This window comes from Amblyomma mixtum, chromosome 3 (assembly GCF_055824585.1).
Source record: "Amblyomma mixtum isolate Tamu chromosome 3, ASM5582458v1, whole genome shotgun sequence".
Classification (NCBI taxonomy): domain Eukaryota; kingdom Metazoa; phylum Arthropoda; class Arachnida; order Ixodida; family Ixodidae; genus Amblyomma; species Amblyomma mixtum.
Window position 1 is genome coordinate 190,465,887 of NC_143014.1, and position 17,695 is coordinate 190,483,581.

The following is a 17,695-nucleotide window of genomic DNA, read 5'->3' on the forward strand; positions in this document are numbered from 1 at the left end:
TGGTTTACATAGCAGCAAGTGCGCTCTGAATGTTCGCACAGCGAACTGAGGCCAACAGAGAGTCTTAAGTTCTAAATAAAACTGAAAGTAAATTGAATTTTTTATGCAATTTACCATCTCAAGACGGGTTCCCATGTAGTCTAGGTGGGGCCACCATTAATCAGCATACCGTGGCAGTTGTAGGCAGAGGTAAAGGATTGTCAGGTTTCGGGATTGTCGGGTTTCGCATCATTTTAAGCGTGCCAACGAAAGGACAGACATCTTCCATCACTTTAAGCGGCATTGTTTCATTGTTTTTAGTATGGTGAGACTTATTAAAAAGAATTAAAAATTAAGCGCTCTGGCCCGTGCCATTTAAGTATAATGAGTTTAAACCAATTGAAAATAAGCGCGCTGGCCCGTGCCATTTAAGTATAATGAGTTTAAACCAATTGAAAATAAAAGAAAGGGGACAGCTCCAAAAAGGATTTCACATAGCAGAAAATAAAAAGGCAGAATAAGAAAGAAAGTGGTACTAGATAGTTGGATTCAAGGCCAGCTACAGAAGATGGAAGTCAACTAGAATAGTTGAGAAAAAAAGTAGTAGCGAGTGGTGGTGGTGGTGAAACTTTATTACCAGCGGATACAGAGGAGCTAGCGAGCGACGACACAGTTTTCTTGCTGGGCTGGCTATTTCAGTTAAATTCGTTTTCTATAGTCGCCACTGTGGAGCCTTAGATCCGCGATGTGTGCTCCTGCCTAGAGTAGCTTTTAGCCCTGAAAACCCTCAAACCTTGTCTGAAAAATATTGATTGATTGATTGATTGATTGATTGATTGATTGATTGATTGATTGATTGATTGATTGATTGATCTACTGGCTTCTCAGCAACTGCTCCGCCTGAATCACTGTTTCGGATTAATGCATGTCTGCCACTGTCTTTTACGCTATCATCGCTGACTGACTCTGTACAACGTTTCACACTTCCTCGTAAAACGGCCCTGATTCTCTGCACATTTCGAAAATTTCGAGACGCGGGTTCGATCCCGGCCGCGGCGGTTGAATTTCTTTGGAGGAGAAATTCGAGGCCCGTGTACTGTGCGATGTCAGTGCACGTTAAAGAACCCCAGGTGGTCGAAACTTCCGGAGCCCTCCACTACGGCGTCTCCCATAGCCTCAGTCGCTTTGGGACGTTAAACCCCATAAACCAACCAACCAACATTTCGAAAATTCTCATATACTGAACCGCGCACATTTTCTGAGAGGTATCGTTGCGAAGACACAACACCAAAAAAACTTGTTCTCTAGCATATTCGGCGTTTCCTCAAGTCACGAGCCAGGGAACAGGAGAGAAACTTTCTTCGCCAGTCCCCTTTGCTGCTGATGTCTTCAAGTAAGCGCAGCTGATATGGTCCCAGAAGGGCGTACTTCTGAGTGCGTGCACCTATTTCTGCTCCCAACTCTTCCTTTCACGGCGCACGACAAGCTAATCAATCAGAGAGCTCGCCTTGACGGCAGCGCCCGTTACCCGCAAACGCTGGTGTGGCAATCTCTGTGGGGCGCCCGCTGACCGAGATGACGTGGGAGGTAAACAGGGCAAGGGGAAAGCAGTGCCACAGGTGAGCCGGCGCTGTTGCGCGGCGTCGGCACGTGCGCGGCGTCGGCCTGTGCGCAGGGCTGGCATTAACCACCGGACTGGCCGTGAAACGGCGCAGTTCCGGAGGCACGGCGAAAGCCGTGACCGGCTCCTCGCTCTTTCAATCATTCAGGTACCGCAGGGGCCCCAGTATCGAGGAGGGCAAGGAGGAGGCCGAGCACTATTCCCCGCGGCGCTGTGTGAGCCGCTATGTGGGGGATCGATACTTTAATCTCCGGGGCCGGTTGCGTGCGAGTCCCGAATGAAGCCGTGAGGTCCGGGAAGAGCCTCCGTGCCGGCGTTATGAAAGCCGCGCCGACCCGAAACGACCGGTCACGCCTCGTCTCGGAGGATCAGCGCGAGCTAACGGCGCGGCGACTGTCGAGTGCGAGGCGACGGCCGGGCCTCCATCTGCGGAAGAGAACGTTCCCGCTATGACACCGGTCTTACATCACGGCACGGCGTAAGACGTGCGTCACGGTCAATATCTTAGCAACTCGCGGGGCTGCTACGCGAAGATGCCCCAGGAACATGAAATGAAGACCAACTATTTCGAAGAGTAAATGCTGGCTCTAGCATTCCAGAGGTAAACGGGATGACTCTGATCAGGGCGGAGATTATGTTTTATAATAAGGTAGCAAATTACTCATTGGCATTCTCCCAAGCTCAACCTTAAGACTACAAAGGAAAGCTGTGCAGCCTAACTACGAAGGTTCTGTGGAAGCTAATGCGTTGTTGCTTAGGTGTGTCGTATTATGAAGTAATAGTGATGCGCCCTGTGTCGAGAAATTTCTCGTGCTGTGTTTCTTAAGGTGTGTCTTATTATGCATTGTGTTGATTTGCGACTGTTTTCTTCATGGTTTGTACATAGCTCATGCACAGATAGAACATTGCTTTAAAAAAATTGCATTAAACATAAAACCGCTTCGTAGCATATGAATTATGTGCTCTCCTGGCATGCAGAGGGCTTGGGTTCGAAACCCAATGCCGGGGAATTTTTTTGAGGGAATGAGGTAACGTGAGAGGTACCAATTCCTGCAGACAGATTTTGTGGACACACTTTGCAGACACAATTTGGGGACAACTTTAGGTAACGACTTTTCCTTCAGATGAGGCATATAATCCTTTCGCATAAATAAACTCGGCAATGGGGCAAGCTCGGGTACTGCCTGCATTCTGCCTGCGCCCTACGTCTTCGTACGCAAGATCCTTTCGCGATCAGCCCATTGTTATGACTCAGATTGCGACCTCCCGTTCGACCAGCCGTCGACCCCAAAGAAGGATGCCGCGTTGAGAAAGCGCCTGCGGGATTTTCTCACCCCCCTTCGCGTGGTGGGGATGACCTTTCCGGAGAAGGACGCCTGGGGACAGCGACCGGCGGCGGACGGAACCAAGGGCGCCCGTTCGGGGAAATAAAGGGACGGAGCCATCAGTTAATTACCCGTTTCCGTCAGGATCCGGCCCCACAGTAGAGAGCTCGCCGCAGTTAGGGGGTCGCGACGTCGCTAGGACCACATGCGTTTGTGGTGACACGGAGCCGCTTGCACCACTGTTGCTGCACTACAGGAATTCACAACGGACTTGCAATATCTCCTCTCCCGCTCCCACGGGTTGATTCTGCAACGAGTGACTCCGCCTGCTGAAGTGCTGTGCAACTTTGATTGATGCCAATCTTGTGGAAGTGTGCCTCGTGTTGGATTGGCCTCCGCCTGATGGAGGGGCGGAACCTTAGGGGATTTAAGGATGGTGCTGAGTGCGAAAGGACGCTCTGGGCCCTGTCAAAAAGGCTCATCCAGTCGCTCACTGCTCTGAACATTTAATTCTTGATTCTTTGCTCTTCTGTCTTCAGTATGTTAATAAGTTTAGTAAAAGCGCCATTAAACCCGCTTGTTTTCGTTTTCCCAATCATCGAAGCTTCAGTCTTTCCTCAGCCCGAAGACTCAACACGCTACCCAACAAAACGCGGGTTCGAGATAACCTGTGCACTACGACACCGTCGAAGAGCCAGTAGTTTTACCTATGTTAACTATCGTCTTGGTTATTTTTGCACAGCACAGTTACTGGTACGCTGGCGTCTACATGTTACAAAGCGATTTCAGGCGCGAAACTAAGTGGATTCTATATGAATCCGTGGTTCACACGTAACCTATGTGATTCTGTGTGCAACAGGCGCCAGGGTGTTTATAGACAAAATGAAACAAAGTGGATGATGCGCTCAACAAGGTTATAGGAGCGCACGGTCGCACTGAAGATTAGGAGCAAACGATAAAAAGGAAGACGCAGGCATATCGAGTTCCAAGTTCTCCAAGCGGCCCTCCGGAGACGCGGCCCTCCTGACTTGACGATCCGGGGCCACGGTAAACAGAGCCTCGGTCGGCTCATGAGTCGCGCGGCACGGCTGTTCCTGAGGGCGTCGCAAATAGCGTGGCGGCTGGGCGGACAGCCCCGAGAACGTGCCCCGAATGACTTGACTGGCGAATGCGCGGTTCTCCCCGCAGTCGGCCGGCGGGGCGAAACGGCGTGCTTCCATCTCGCTCGAGTGCCGCTCCGTGCGCAGGCGCGCGCGGCCAGTCTTCCGGAGGTTGGCGCCTTTTACGGCCCGTCCGAAAGCGTTTACGATTGGAGACCCGGCAGCAGCGCGGGACGCCGGAGTGGAGCACTTTGACTGCCACTTCCATCGGCCGCAATCGTTCCGCTTTTGTTTCTGTTTCTCCCGTCGTCCCGCTCGAAGATGATGATTCTCCCCCATGGAAACTGAGGGGGGAAGCGAGGGCTAACAAGAGAGGGAGCTGCAGTGATAGATCCCAAGCGAACGTTGATGGCGCTGCTGCCTCCAGCTTGGCGGCTGGAGGAGCCCCGCTCGGAAAGTCATGCGCAAAAACGGAGACTTCTTAGCTCACGCACTGGGCCGTTGGATTGGGTTAAGCGGCCGAAGTGGTCCAAGGCTTAAAATATATTAGGTGCGCCGCTGGTTTTGCGCAAGTTAAATAGTTACCAGCTGCGAAGAACGAGGTATTCTGTGTAGCTGCCGGCTGTGTTCTTGCAGAGGAACTGAAGTCTGGCCTCTTGGATGTCGCAGACTGAAAATTAGCGCTGTTGTCGTATGTTTAGCTCTTCTAGAAGCCGGAAAAAAAGGTAATTTTCATTTCCTTGGTTCCTCTTTCTACTATAGTCGGATACAACTCAAGCGGAAGCAATGAAGCGGAAGGTGCCCCTGAAAGGTGGTCCTCCAGCCAATGGCATGGACCGATTTTCATGATGGCGCGGTTAATCCCATTAAGACGTTGTTAATCCCCTTGCATCTGCCATCCCCTGTGATATCACGCTAGCAGGTTCAGGGGGATTAACCACGACATCATGAGAGTCGGTCGACGCCATTGGCCGGAGGGTCTCGCTTGAAAGGCATATGCCGCTTCATTCTTCAGTTAAGATTACATGACGGTAGGGTGGGGGTTATCACGAACATTGCCATCACTGAATTCTTTTTTTATCATGATCTAAATAACTCCCCTGACGCTTGCAAGGGTCGAACGCCTAGTGTACGCGCAGGGAAGGAGGCAGGCGGTATTCTTCAAAGGTTGGCGCTACTTTTAGTTCATTGAGGGCCTTTACCACTACCCCGTTGTGTTCTGAAGGGAACAAGCTAGAGCGACTCACGCGCTTCTGACGTGAATACCACATGAAAACAGCAAAAACTCCATACGTCCTTTGAGCGCGCATGCATGAACATATCCAACATTTTTGGACAAAAATTTTGAATATTGAAAAATTATAAGGTACTATTATGAAATATTGAGGATAATGGTCCATGCTTCCGATGAGTAGCAAAATGATAAATCTTTCTATTAAACTTTTTTAATCGCCCACATGGAGAAGTTAAGAGGAGCAGGAGGAGAAAGGTGGGGAAGTTAGATGGCAGATGAAACCAGTTTGCTACCCTGCACTGGGGGAAAGGGATGAGGGGATATTAAGGTGAGGGATAAAGGGAGAGGTAAAAAAAAGCTGAAGGCGAAAAGGCTTCGGCAAAGTCACAGCCTGTCGTGCGGGCCCGACGCCCTTAAGGACCGCAGAAAGGCCTGGGAGGCCCTCACCGCCGGTGATTGCCGCGGCCAGTGTCCAAGAATCTTTAACTCCATTATTGGGCGTGAATCGATGCGTTCCAGCGCACGGCGCAGAGAATGTCTTGCAGAACTGTACGCTGGGAATTCACAAAGAATGTGAGATATGATCTCATCTCGGCCATGGTTGTCACATGCAGGGTTATCAGCCATGCCCATCACAGTAGAGCAATGGTTTGTGAATGCGACACCAAGCCACAAGCGACACAGAAGAGTTGCCTCACGTCGTGGTAGGACGGATGGAAGCCGGAGTTTCAGGTCAGGATCCAGGAATAATAGACGCGTGTTCGAAAACTGGCCGGAAGTCCACAAGGCAAGCGTAATCTCTCACGGCAGTGTCCTACCTGCTGCGTCGGCTCGCGTCGAGAGCGCTTTCGGCGACAGCGAAAACGTTAATATAAAAAAAATGAAGGCCTCTCGAAGGAAGATCCGCGGATATCTTGATTGTATATGAACGAATTGAGTTCATAAACGCTTTGCCGCTCAAAAATGCTCTTTGTCCAGAATTGTTAGGTTTGATGTTCCTCTCCTCGCCTTTTATATACATCAGAAATCTTGCCCCCCGTAAAGGCCAGTGGCTATTACCGGTTGCGCTGCGATACTGCCCTTAATTAAGATCCTGTGATTGTAGAATGGGTATCTGTATCTTGACGCTGTAAATATATTTAATTAGAAAACCATGTCACTCACACTAATGCATAAGTAATTTGTCTTCTGAGCTTTCTTTTAAAGGTTTAAACGATCGGTTCCTAAAAGGTTGGCAACGGTAAACCAAACTCAGTAAGACGTTGTTAGTAAGTTGGTAAGAGGGTGTAAAGTTTAGTAACAAGGTTGTAACAAGTAGCCAGAGTTACTAACAAAGTTGTAACAGGGAGTCAGAGTTATTAAACAGCCGCACTTACTGATTTCTTACTACCTGCTTTTATTAACAGTCGGACTCCTCCCGTTCGCGCTTCCGTCAGGCGCTAGCTGCTCAATACCAAGCCAATGCGCACCCAGTTCCAGGTGTGGTGACGGCAGTGCTAACGTAGTAAGGGGAAGCTGAAACGTTCCACAAAATGCACATGGACCGGGAACACACGAGCGCCCAGCTTCTGAACATAGTGGTAATGCATGTTTAGCTTATTAGTTGCAAGTTAAGGCAACAAAATCAGAGATTTGAAAGGGAAGAGTGACTAGCCATTGGCTTCTATTATAATAGAGCAGTTTTAAAAATTTAGATGGCCACGGAGCACAAATAGTTTTGCGAAATAAGAGTTGTAAAAAAAAAAAACTATACTTAGGTATTATTCCACAAACTTCTGTCCTCACTGCCAAGAATTTTTAATTTTGCTGTGTTTTAGAGCTGTGAATGATACAGCAGCTGAATGAACACTGCGGTGAGTACATTTTCATTCTCTTTCCTGTTTAAACGCCGAAACGAATACCATATGGACAGCATCGAACAGAACTGCGTAGAAACAAGGGCGCTTCTTCAATCATCAGCTGCTTGGAGCATCGGGTGGAGCGAAGAGTTGGCGAAGTACTAGAGGGAAAGCTCTTTCTGAAGGCCATTGTCTGCAGTTTATGGCTGCCGCGAACGGAGACTTGCCTGCTCGTGAGCATCATTTTCCATAATGGGCAGAATTGGGGGGCCCGTTTCACTTCCTGTAACTCAGTTTAATGGGCTTGCACGATAGCCGCTAAAACTGAAAAGCATATTGCGCACTAGTTGCAAACACAGTTGAGTGCCTTGCACTATGGTAGCTTTGCAGAAACGCCTTTCTTCGTTCAGGAGCCTAGAACTCATTAGGAACACCGGTTAGCCGCGAGAGCGTAAGCGCAGCCCCGCACAAAGAATCTACTGGAGTTTCAGACAACTATTCAAATGTTGCCGCAAGCTTACAGGGAGCTGGAAAGGGTGGAGAGTGAAGAAAAATTTTGCGTCATTTATCGAATTAACGAGGTCATTCTGACGCCGAGTGAAGTAGCGCTTCATCGGCTTCACTTAGTAAGAATCTCGTTTAGCCGTAGTTCGGAAGAGTAAATGGCATTACAGCCTTAAGTCCAAGAGCTCTTACCGCCACTCACAAATGAGATGCTTATTATCCGCAAATTCCCTCAATCTTCCTTCTTTCTGCTTTTTTTCAATAAGCGCCCGAGATCTCTGCCTGAGACGGCAGCGATATTTCCCTCTTTTCTCTATGAATACCCCATCCCCCTCCAAACACACGCACACATCTTGTTCTTAGTGCCTGCTCTAAATTCAAGGAGCAAGGCTAGCAGCGGCGTGATTTAGAGCTGGGGCGTACTTGGTCAGACGTGACTTCGGGCCTTCGCGCATCTGCATTATTATTACGTTTCCCGCGGACGCCGGCCCCGCTTTATTATAGGTATCAAGCGAAGGCAACGAGATTTGGACAGAATGGAAACTTTCGTGGAAGGGAGCGCTTCTACCTTGCTCTTTCTCCGCTCACTATAGGCTTGCGCTTCTTTTCGGTCGGACTCCAATTGATTTTGTCTGTTAGACTTATCCTTGTCGAGAAGCGCTTTATCTACAGAAAGACCGGCCCTCAATAAATATCGGAGTTCCTGTTACAGGCTCACTGGCGGAATTGCTGGCGTTTTCTTTTTCATTTTTTTTAATACTTCTTCTAGTCTTAGACCATGAAGAAAACGAAAAATGAAGTGGTCATTGCACATCTGCGCTTGTTGCTGCAATATCCTTTTCTCAACGTTGAGAGTCCGGATAGGAGAGTAATAGTTACTAAAAGTAAATTAATACCAAATGACCCGCTCTCCCTTCGCTGTTTTGGAGGCAGTGGTCGTTCAGTACTTGGTCAGCAGATGTCAGTGCTCGAACCTTCAATATCGTTTTGTTTTTCGTTATTTTCCTTCGGGAATCCTACGTATGCTGCCATGCTAAGAACTGCGGAGATTGAGTTACATATAGATGTGAACCTGTGAAGAAATAAACGAACGCATAAATAAAAATACGACTCGCATAATGACCCATATTCATCCCATGTGCAAGCCAATATCCTGCGTTGATTACTTTTGCCAAACATAATTTCCTTCTGCGTCCTCATAAAAGTGCGGCATCTACCATGTGCGCTCTTTCCAGCCATCTTTAACATTAATACCCCTGGCGAGAGCTGTGGTAAGCTGTGTGAAACGGCGGGCAAATATCGGCTAACTGGTGGGGCTCCATCGAGCTGTCACAGCGCGGTGCAAAATCTTGAGTTGGACATAATGGCACACACTGTGCGTTTATATCGTGAAAACATCCCTGTTTGAGGGGCACGAAGGAAGGAAAATTAACGTAAAATAACTATATTGTATGCTAATATGTGCTTCGGCATGTAAAACCTCAACAGCTAATATATACTTCGCAACAGTTATACTACAACTGAATCGCGGAATTGAGATTCGCCGTAATGCATGGAGAACGATACGCCAGAGTATTGGCACACGAGTCTGTTGCGGGCAGCAGTGTGGAGCGCGGCTGTCGGGAACTCTGTGAGCGTTAGCAGTGCTTGCGGGCTACTTTCTAACATACTGAGCCTCTGGTGGCCTCCTGTGACTCACCTTCTCTGCAGTGCGCGGTGCTGTAGGTGGCCAGCACTGCCGGTATGCCTGGGGTGCCTCGATAACCATCGTGTGCCGTGGTGTCCGATACTGCCGTTCAGTGCGGGGAAAGCCGATACAATTCAGTGGCGAACCGCGGCTGCTAATCGCTGCACTGTTGTGAAAAGCAGCAATTCTGGCTACGTGTCAAGGCGTAACGGAATAATTGTCAGGCGCCGCATTAGTTGCTCCGACCAGAAACTTATAGGAACTTGTTGCTCCTACCAGAGGTTCGCGTGGTTAACCTTTCCAGAATAAAATGGCTGTCCCCTTACAAACATCGCTGCCCCTTCGACCGGGAAATGATGTGTTGTAGTTTGTTTCCTTGCGAGGCACAGCCACGGCTACAGGCAAAAAACGCTCTCAGCCGCTAAGCTGTCGAGGTGGGATGATGTAAGCAAGAGATCTGTCTCGGCCAAGAGCAACTGTCTTGTACCGCCTGCGCACCCACTCTGCTTAGACGACAGCGTACAAGACACTGAAGTGGCTAGGCACCTCCGTGCGCAAATTGTCAAGTGGTGGCACATGCGCTTTTTTTTTTTTTTTTTTTTGCTGGCATGTACTATCAGGACGGAATGAAATGTGAACAGAAGCTGAAAACAAAACGTAATTCCTCCCTGTTCAGTTTTCAGCTACAGTTTCCAATTCGTGTGATTGAGCCTCGCGAAGTATTTATTCGTAAACCGGTCGAAAAAGGAGGTCTCGCTGCAAAGGAGGAAAATGCGGCATATACATGTTCGCGTTTCAAATCGGCCCCAGTGTACAACCTCTCACGCCAATCGTCAGACTTTCCTAACCAACTGAAGAAAGTAAGGCGTGCTTTTAATTGCCCTTCCACCCGTGTTTCCAGCGCGATCGCGAGTTGAGAGGCACCCGATAGCTGAGATACTTTTGAAATCTTCAGTGGGCACTGGCCTTCTGGGGCAGTGGTAAGAGATACAATCTCTATTTTTTTTAACTATGAGGAACAGGCTGACTATTTGTCGATAGCAATGAACGTGACCACCTGCATGTTAACGTCACCGCCACCACCACCAGTGTAGAAATGAGCGTGAGAACAACGTTCTGACAGGGTTGTTTCCGAATATGATTCGCTTTTCGCTTTCGCCTGTGTCTGCATTCCGCCGTGCGCTAGAGCGACTGCCTGCGTCGGTGTGCTGACGGTACATTCTCAAAACGCCAGCGCTTCACTTTCCCCTGGGCGTCTCGCGGAGGGTTGGGATAAATCGACATTTCCAGCACAGACGTCAGTGCTGAAACGACTGGTGCCAAGTAAAAAAACAAAAAGGAAAGAAAACTGGGACTTTATTCTAAAATTAAAGAACAAGAGCTCAGAATAAGGGCGCTACGTAAGCGTTGTGACAATGTCGTATACAGTTAGCAGGAAGGAGGCCTGCTCAAGTACAGCGATGTGACCCGAACTTAACGCAGATTGACTTCAGAACGACGGAACTCCTTTTGTTTGAGCGAGTATTACGATACCGTTTTTTTTTCTGTATGTACAATTCACTCTCTTCCTGTGATCAGTCGCGTGCCCTTCCCAACTAACCGTTCGGCCTAAAGCGCAGAAGTTCAGCGGCTAATTGGTTCATATCAAATAGGAACTAACACATGATTAATAGTGCACTCACTGTGACTGTCGTCAAGCCTAGGTGACAATTACTGAGCAAACTTGGTATACTCTCGCAACGTTCATGCTGAGGCGCTCTGCAAGCTTCGGATTTATGACAGCCTAACAACGAATACCTTGCTAATCAATCAAATGTAAGCTGTGGAGGTTTAATACAATCGTCGTAACAGTTAATAAAATTTAACTTACTTGTGTTGCATTTTTTTTCTTCAATTCTGTTTAATAGTTTCTCGATCACACAAAAAGATTTTCTTCAAGTTACGTGGTATAGCCCGGTTCAACGTTAAGACATTGCATTCTGCACACGAGCTCAGGAAGAAACAACAAAAATACGCACAAGTGCTGATATGGGCACATCGTGAATGTGTTATGTGCTGGAAAACGGGGACAAGAAGCTGCTTTTCGAGCGATTCCCCACGGTAATTCCTGATGGTATTGTCGTCACAGGAAACAAATGTTCCGTTCTATAAATGATTTAACAGTACTAGGTATCACTGTAATCTCGTCTTGGTAATATACGAGAGCGTGACTTACACTTTTAAAATGGCGATCAGGAGGTGACATAGCCTGAACCATTGCGTCATATATGATTTTTTTTAGGGGGGGGGGGGGGGGGGAGGAAATAGCGCTGTAACTCTCATATCTCGGTGGGTGCCTCAACCGCGCCGTGAGGAAATGGAAAAAAGATGGGAGTGAAAGAAGAAAGAGAGAAGGAGGGGCCGTAATTGAGGGCTACGATTTTATTTCGACCACTCGGGGATATTTAACGTGCACTGACACGGCACAGCGCACGGGTGCTTTTTGCGTTTCGCCTCCATCGAAACGCGGGCGCCGCGGTCGGGTTCGAACCCGGGTACTCCGACTCAGTAGTCGAGCGCCCTAATCACTGAGCCATCGTGGCGTGTACGTCATGCGGAAATAAAAGATTTCTGCAAATGTCACCAGTGACCAGCGGCTGTACGTTGCAACAGTCCTTTTTCTGTGTCATTCTTTTGTCTTTCTCCGATTGGTCAGTACAGCTTGTGACGTCCGCGCGTATAGCCAGCGAGCATTGTGATTCGCCAGTTCCGGAATTGAGGGCGGACTGGCCAATGGCTGTTCGGCGAAGAAATGAATCGGAAGGAAAATATTTACAATATGCGCTGCCAGCACAGCAGAGTAAGGCACGCAAACTCCGTTCGCCCTCGCGCTGCACGAAGCGCTTCTTTCACCGCCGGAGCCTCCAATGCGACCACGTCACCCCGACGGCACGCCTGTCCGGCAGCGAGAGATGCATTAACAGCTAGGACGCCCGCGGACTACGCCCCCCTGCCTGTCGTCTACGTGCCATCAACGGCGCTCCTCTCACGCCTTCTCCGCCGCCAGCCAGGTGTCGCATTAAGGAACGAGACGGCCGCTACATGGCCCCTTCGGTAGGACGGCGTCTCGACTGGCTTCTGTGCGTTCAAGCGAGAGAAGCGAGTGCGTCTTCGCGCGTATTTATTTGTATTTTTCGCATTTTTTTTTTTTGCGCGCGTGCTTTGGAGGTGTCATGCGGATCCTTCCTAGAGTGGTGTACAGTTTAAGCTGTTGGCATTGTATAAACAGACAGGGTGCTCGATCATCCCGGGCACTGTTTGCTCGTTCCCCAGGCGAGAACAGGCCGCGGCTATCGTTGCCACTGCTCCTCAGCAGAGGAGGCTTTCAGCGGCGCTCCGGCGCAGTCACGCCGCGTGGACGGTGCAAGCGTCGCCGGCGAGCCCGCTTCTCGAAGGCGGCACTCCCGCGAGCTCTCGTGTGCTCCCGCCCGAGAGCCTCGGTCGCTTTCTCGAGCGCGCCACTCGGGAGAAGACCTGGCGTGCTCAGGGGGCCGCCGCGGTGTTGAAATCCGGAAGCGCGGCCGGAAGCCAAGCGCCACACATAGACCCCCCTCTATTCTTTTTTTGTTTTTGCTATTGTCTTGATTTCTGCGTCGCTAGCGCTTCCTCGTCAGACCTTCGCTTCAGTTGACTCTTGTCAAGCATCGTTTTGGAAACTTTCTTGCCGGAAGAAGTGTTTCCAGAGACCTTCTTTCTTTCCTGAGGTTCTAGAAAACCTCTCTTCTTTAGGTTATATGGAAAACATGAAGGCGTTTCAGGCATGTTTTGAGTTTATATATTTTTTAAAGTCCCATGATGCGACTCCCCTCCTACCTCCGTCTCATACCAGGAGCAAAGCTGGAGCCAGCTGGTGTTGCTAGGTAGAGTGTATGCAAAAAAAAAAAAAGCGGTAACAGAAGTGCTCTCTCACTCTCGATGAAGATGTGCGATCATGCGATCATCCTCCCGGTGCTCCCTATTCAAAGACCGCTTGCCACGCAGATGACGATAGTTATGTTTCTTGTTTTTAATTACGGGGCTGAAACTTCAAGAACTGGTTTTTCGTCTGCTGCGCTTAGTAAACCGTCTTTCTCTGAAATAACCGAACGGCAGGGGTGGTGGTCAAAAGGGTGGTTTCTGTTTCCTGCTTTCTGCTTGAAGTGTAGTTGCTTTTCGAGTATTTCCTATGAAAACGTACTTCTGTACGTCTGGGGCTTTCCGGGACGACACTACAGACTGATTATTTAATATTTTATCGAGCTTGCACTCATTTCGGCTAACGCTACCGGCAACACTAGTAATCATTTGCGAGGGTGGGAAGCTTCGTCAACTTCTTTAGGTCGAACATGAACGTCAGACAGCTTCCTTTCCAGTTTCGCAGCGTTCTTGCTGCTGTCAGAGAGTCCCACCGTTCAAATTTGTGTGCCTCAGGCAAAGGCTTGAAACGGGCGAGGTGAAAAAATTCGAGTTGAAGCTGTTGTAAGCTACTGGTGAGCTACATGGCGCATTTACTTAGGCACGCTCAAAATCACCGACAATAGTCATCAACTCTTGATTTTGCAATAATGAATTCAGATTCAAACCTTGAAGGAATTTCAAAGAAGGCGGGCAGCCTCCTTCCTATATGACTGGTTTCCGCGCGGGTAAAAAATGTCGTAAAGTGAACAGTGTGGCGCTCCTGCCCTCTTGAGGGAAGCGAGCAGGACACACCTCTTCGCGTTTTAAACTGGGCAGGGCATAAAATAATGTGCTACATCACCGCACACACCACATGAAGAACACAGCGGAGACGATGCCAGGCCCATCTTATGTGCCTACACTGCGTGCGAGCAAAACCCGTGTGAATGAGGTGTACTGAAGCAGCTTGAGGTCTCTTTAGTCTCTTGGTCCCACACGGCTGGTTGGGTGGACACCACAGAGATTTAAAATGGCTGAACACTGTTTCTGTGTAGTCTCCTGACACCTTAAGGGTATTTCCTTAAGAGATTACCAGACAGTGCTGCATGGGTGAGGCTGTCCGTCACCTGATTACCGAAAACACTTAGGTGCGAGGGTACCCATGGAAACGGTGCAGACTTTGCACCAGACACGGAGAGGTTTGATCTGGTTTTATAGAGTTTAACGTCCCAAACCGACTCAGGCTATGAGGAACGTACGCCGAACTAGAGGGCTCCGGATGAATTCGACCATATGGTTTTTTTTACCATGCTCTGACATCGCGCAATACATAGGGCTGCAGTATTTCACCTCCACTGAAATTCGACCACCACTGCAAGGATCGAACTCGCGCCTTTCTGGTCAGCAGCCGAGTACCACAAGCACTGAGCCACCGCAGTGGCTTCCAAGTACAGATAGCTGAGACGCAACCCTTCAGAGGTGCAACCCACGCTCACACCTTTTGAGGGCAGATCACGAATCCGTCAGGATGCTAACAGGTTGAGCCGGACTAGACTTTAGCTGCCGTAAAGCCGCCTCAATGGCAACACTTGCAGCCGTTTTGGAGGACACGACTCGAGTAAGGTGGCCAAACAAGGCAGTATTCGGAGATCGAATATAAAACGTCGTTGTGATGCCTTCGCTGACCTTGTCCACACAACCATCGGTGAAAACTAGGCGATTGTGCATATTTTGTTCAAAATGCTCGAGCTCGAACGAACGCGTTTCTGCCAAAGTAGTGCTCCGCTTAGCGCGGACGCGAGGACTGGTCAACATACAAAGAGTAGGGTGGACATGAAAAAGAAATAAAAATAAAATTTCCCAGCCCACTGGTCGACATACAGTCGGGACTCAAATGATCAAAGGGTTTTTAACCGCAGGCTACGTCTCTGAAAGTTAACACCTTGGGCACTAAGGGTATTAGGCGACAAGTAAGCCCTGGACTCAGACCTCTTTCGGAGACTTTTTCATTCTGGAAAACAGAACACAGCACAATAATATCGCGAGTGATATCACTAAGAAAGAGAATAATGTAGCAGTCTCGGTCTTTGAAGTCCAAAAGTTGTTGTATAATTTCAGTGACTAGGCTTTAGTAAGGCCCATTCTTGGTTAATTCGACGGGATACCGGGCACGAAAGTTTTCCTGCGAATGAGTCTCTTCGTGTTGATTTATGAGTTGCGTGCTGAGCGGAGTTGCTGTCATCTAACATGGCGAAAACAGTTTGGCAGGCCCCACGCCGGTGTTGTCGCCGTTTAAGCCGCTGGATCTCGTCACGCGGTGCTAACTAGAAAACGAGGGCTGTGAAAAAAAGTCTCCTTGCGGCTTGGGCTGGCTGGCGAAAAGTTCCGACGCGTGTCTAGTTAGTCGCGCATGCAGGTGCGCGTCGCGAATTTAATTTTCCGCGTGCATGCACTCCTAAAGAGAATATATGCCGTATTTACTCGCATAAAGAGCGCACTCGAGTTATAAATGCACCCTGTACATTACTGATTTAAATTTGTGGAAATGTTAATGCACCATGGTGTCAGCGTTGCCCCGCGTAATAAACCGACGTCCTATTCTAGCGTCAAATTTTCTGACAAAAAGGTGCGTTCATTATGCAAGTGAATACAGTTATTTCTATCATGCGCTTGTATTCAGGAAACTCCTGCGGCCTTCTGTGCTCTCCTACGTGCCTCTTTGTCAACCTAAACCTGTCGAAAACGAGGCATTACTATCTAAGATAAATCGTTCCCTTTTTTTATTCGTGTGCCTTGCGCTTATCAGCCCTCTTTCTTTTCTAGGCCCGCCTGCGAAAAGAGCTGCGACCTGGGACCTTTCCATCGTCTTTTCTAGTGAGTATTTTTTATTAACTTGTAGCACGAGCGATTGTGTATGAAATCTTGCACTCGAATTTATCGGCAAGAAGTGTCACTTGTAAGCAGGAAGGCAGGCCCAAATTATATGAGACAAATATGGCCTACCTATCTGTGTGCACTAGTATTACGGGACGACACTCATTTTCCCGACGCAATTGAACCCGACGCTGCATGGTTCAAACCCGGGTACTCCGGCTCTAATCACTCAGCCACCGCTACGTCAAAAATGTCTTCGCGATAAAAACTTACCTATGGTGTTATTATCAGGCACAATAAGCCTATAACGCTTTAAGTTTTAATAAATAAACTTCACATTCAAGTACTTACACAGAGCGTGTTTTGTCTGCCTAACGAATGCATTTAGACTGTGATCGCCATGCATAAGTTGTGTCACCAGTAGATATGTTACGTTTCGGTTGATGCATTGAAAAGTTGAAGACATCTGCAGCTAGGAGCTGAAAGAAAAAATATATTTTTAACGGTGTGAAAGTTCTTGTTGGAGTTGGCGTTTAAAGGGGAAAAGTAGGCCCCATACCGACCGTGCATTTTAGCTCATGCATTTATTCTCGGGATCTACTGCAGTTAGAGTCCTCACATTGGTGTCATTGTAATCAGCCCCACTTGCGCTTTTTCTGCAGCGTTAGTGTGTAGTTGCCGCTGCCGAATGGCACGTAAAGGTGCACGTAAAGCGGCTTACGTGTGTGTTGTCCGTATTTTTCTTTCTCGCGGCCCCGTTGGCTTGAATCACGTTGAACCGAGTTGCCCAAAAGCACATTCTATGCAGTTTTGGGGGGTAATTAAGACAATAAACATCCTTTTGAAGAAACTTCCCTCGTTGATTTTCCACAATTCTGCTACAGTAGAATGTCCGATGTATTTCTAAAATACTGGTAAAAAGAATGCTTCCAGCATATGGTTTTCCTGAGATAATGTGGAAAGATAAAAATTTATGTTTAGAGATAGATTACTTAAACCTGAGAAAAATAGCTTGTTATAAAAATTACAGGCAACAAAAGCACACCTATGCCTTCAGTAACCAACAGCCGAGCAGACATACCCACCATCAAAATTTATTATGTTTGTTTGCCGCCCAACTTTTCGTGCCTCCAGAGAACCTCCGGAGAACTTCCGAACGAGTGGAAAGCCCTGTCTTGGGTAATTTTTGCCGTCATTAAAACTGAGCACAGCGTCCATCCTGGCTGTTTAGGAAGACCAACAAGCGCACGTATTGCAGCGCTTGTCGAAACAAAATTATTGAAGACTTATTTGCGTTTGGTGTCTCTCCATAGCGGAATTTGCTTTTCTTTCTGAACCAGTGCACAGCCACGTTTAATAATAATAAAAAAAGTTAGCTCGTTCTTATGTTCTTCCAACTTTTTTTCTGAACCAGTGCATAGCCACGTTCAGTAATAATAATAAAATAACATTAGCTCGTTCGTATGTCCTTCCAACTGCGAGAGTTCTGAAAAAAAAGAAAAAAAATGTTGCGAGGACACTTCGGCAACGAAAGTGTTGAGAGGCAAAAGCTGAGGACACTATGCCGTGACGGCTTCCGGTGGATGTGACGTCACACCGCTCTCGTGGCTATATCGAT

The 17,695-nt window shown here is 48.3% G+C and overlaps 1 protein-coding gene across 1 annotated transcript in view; it reads left to right on the forward strand.

Moving 5' to 3' along the window:
• Positions 1-17,695, forward strand: part of LOC149353062 (GTPase-activating Rap/Ran-GAP domain-like protein 3) — an 829,394-nt gene that overhangs the window by 118,384 nt on the left and 693,315 nt on the right. Inside the window, exon 3 of the mRNA XM_089582257.1 lies at positions 16,027-16,077. The gene's annotated coding sequence lies outside the window, so the exon portion shown is untranslated. The remainder of the gene's footprint in view (positions 1-16,026; positions 16,078-17,695) is intronic.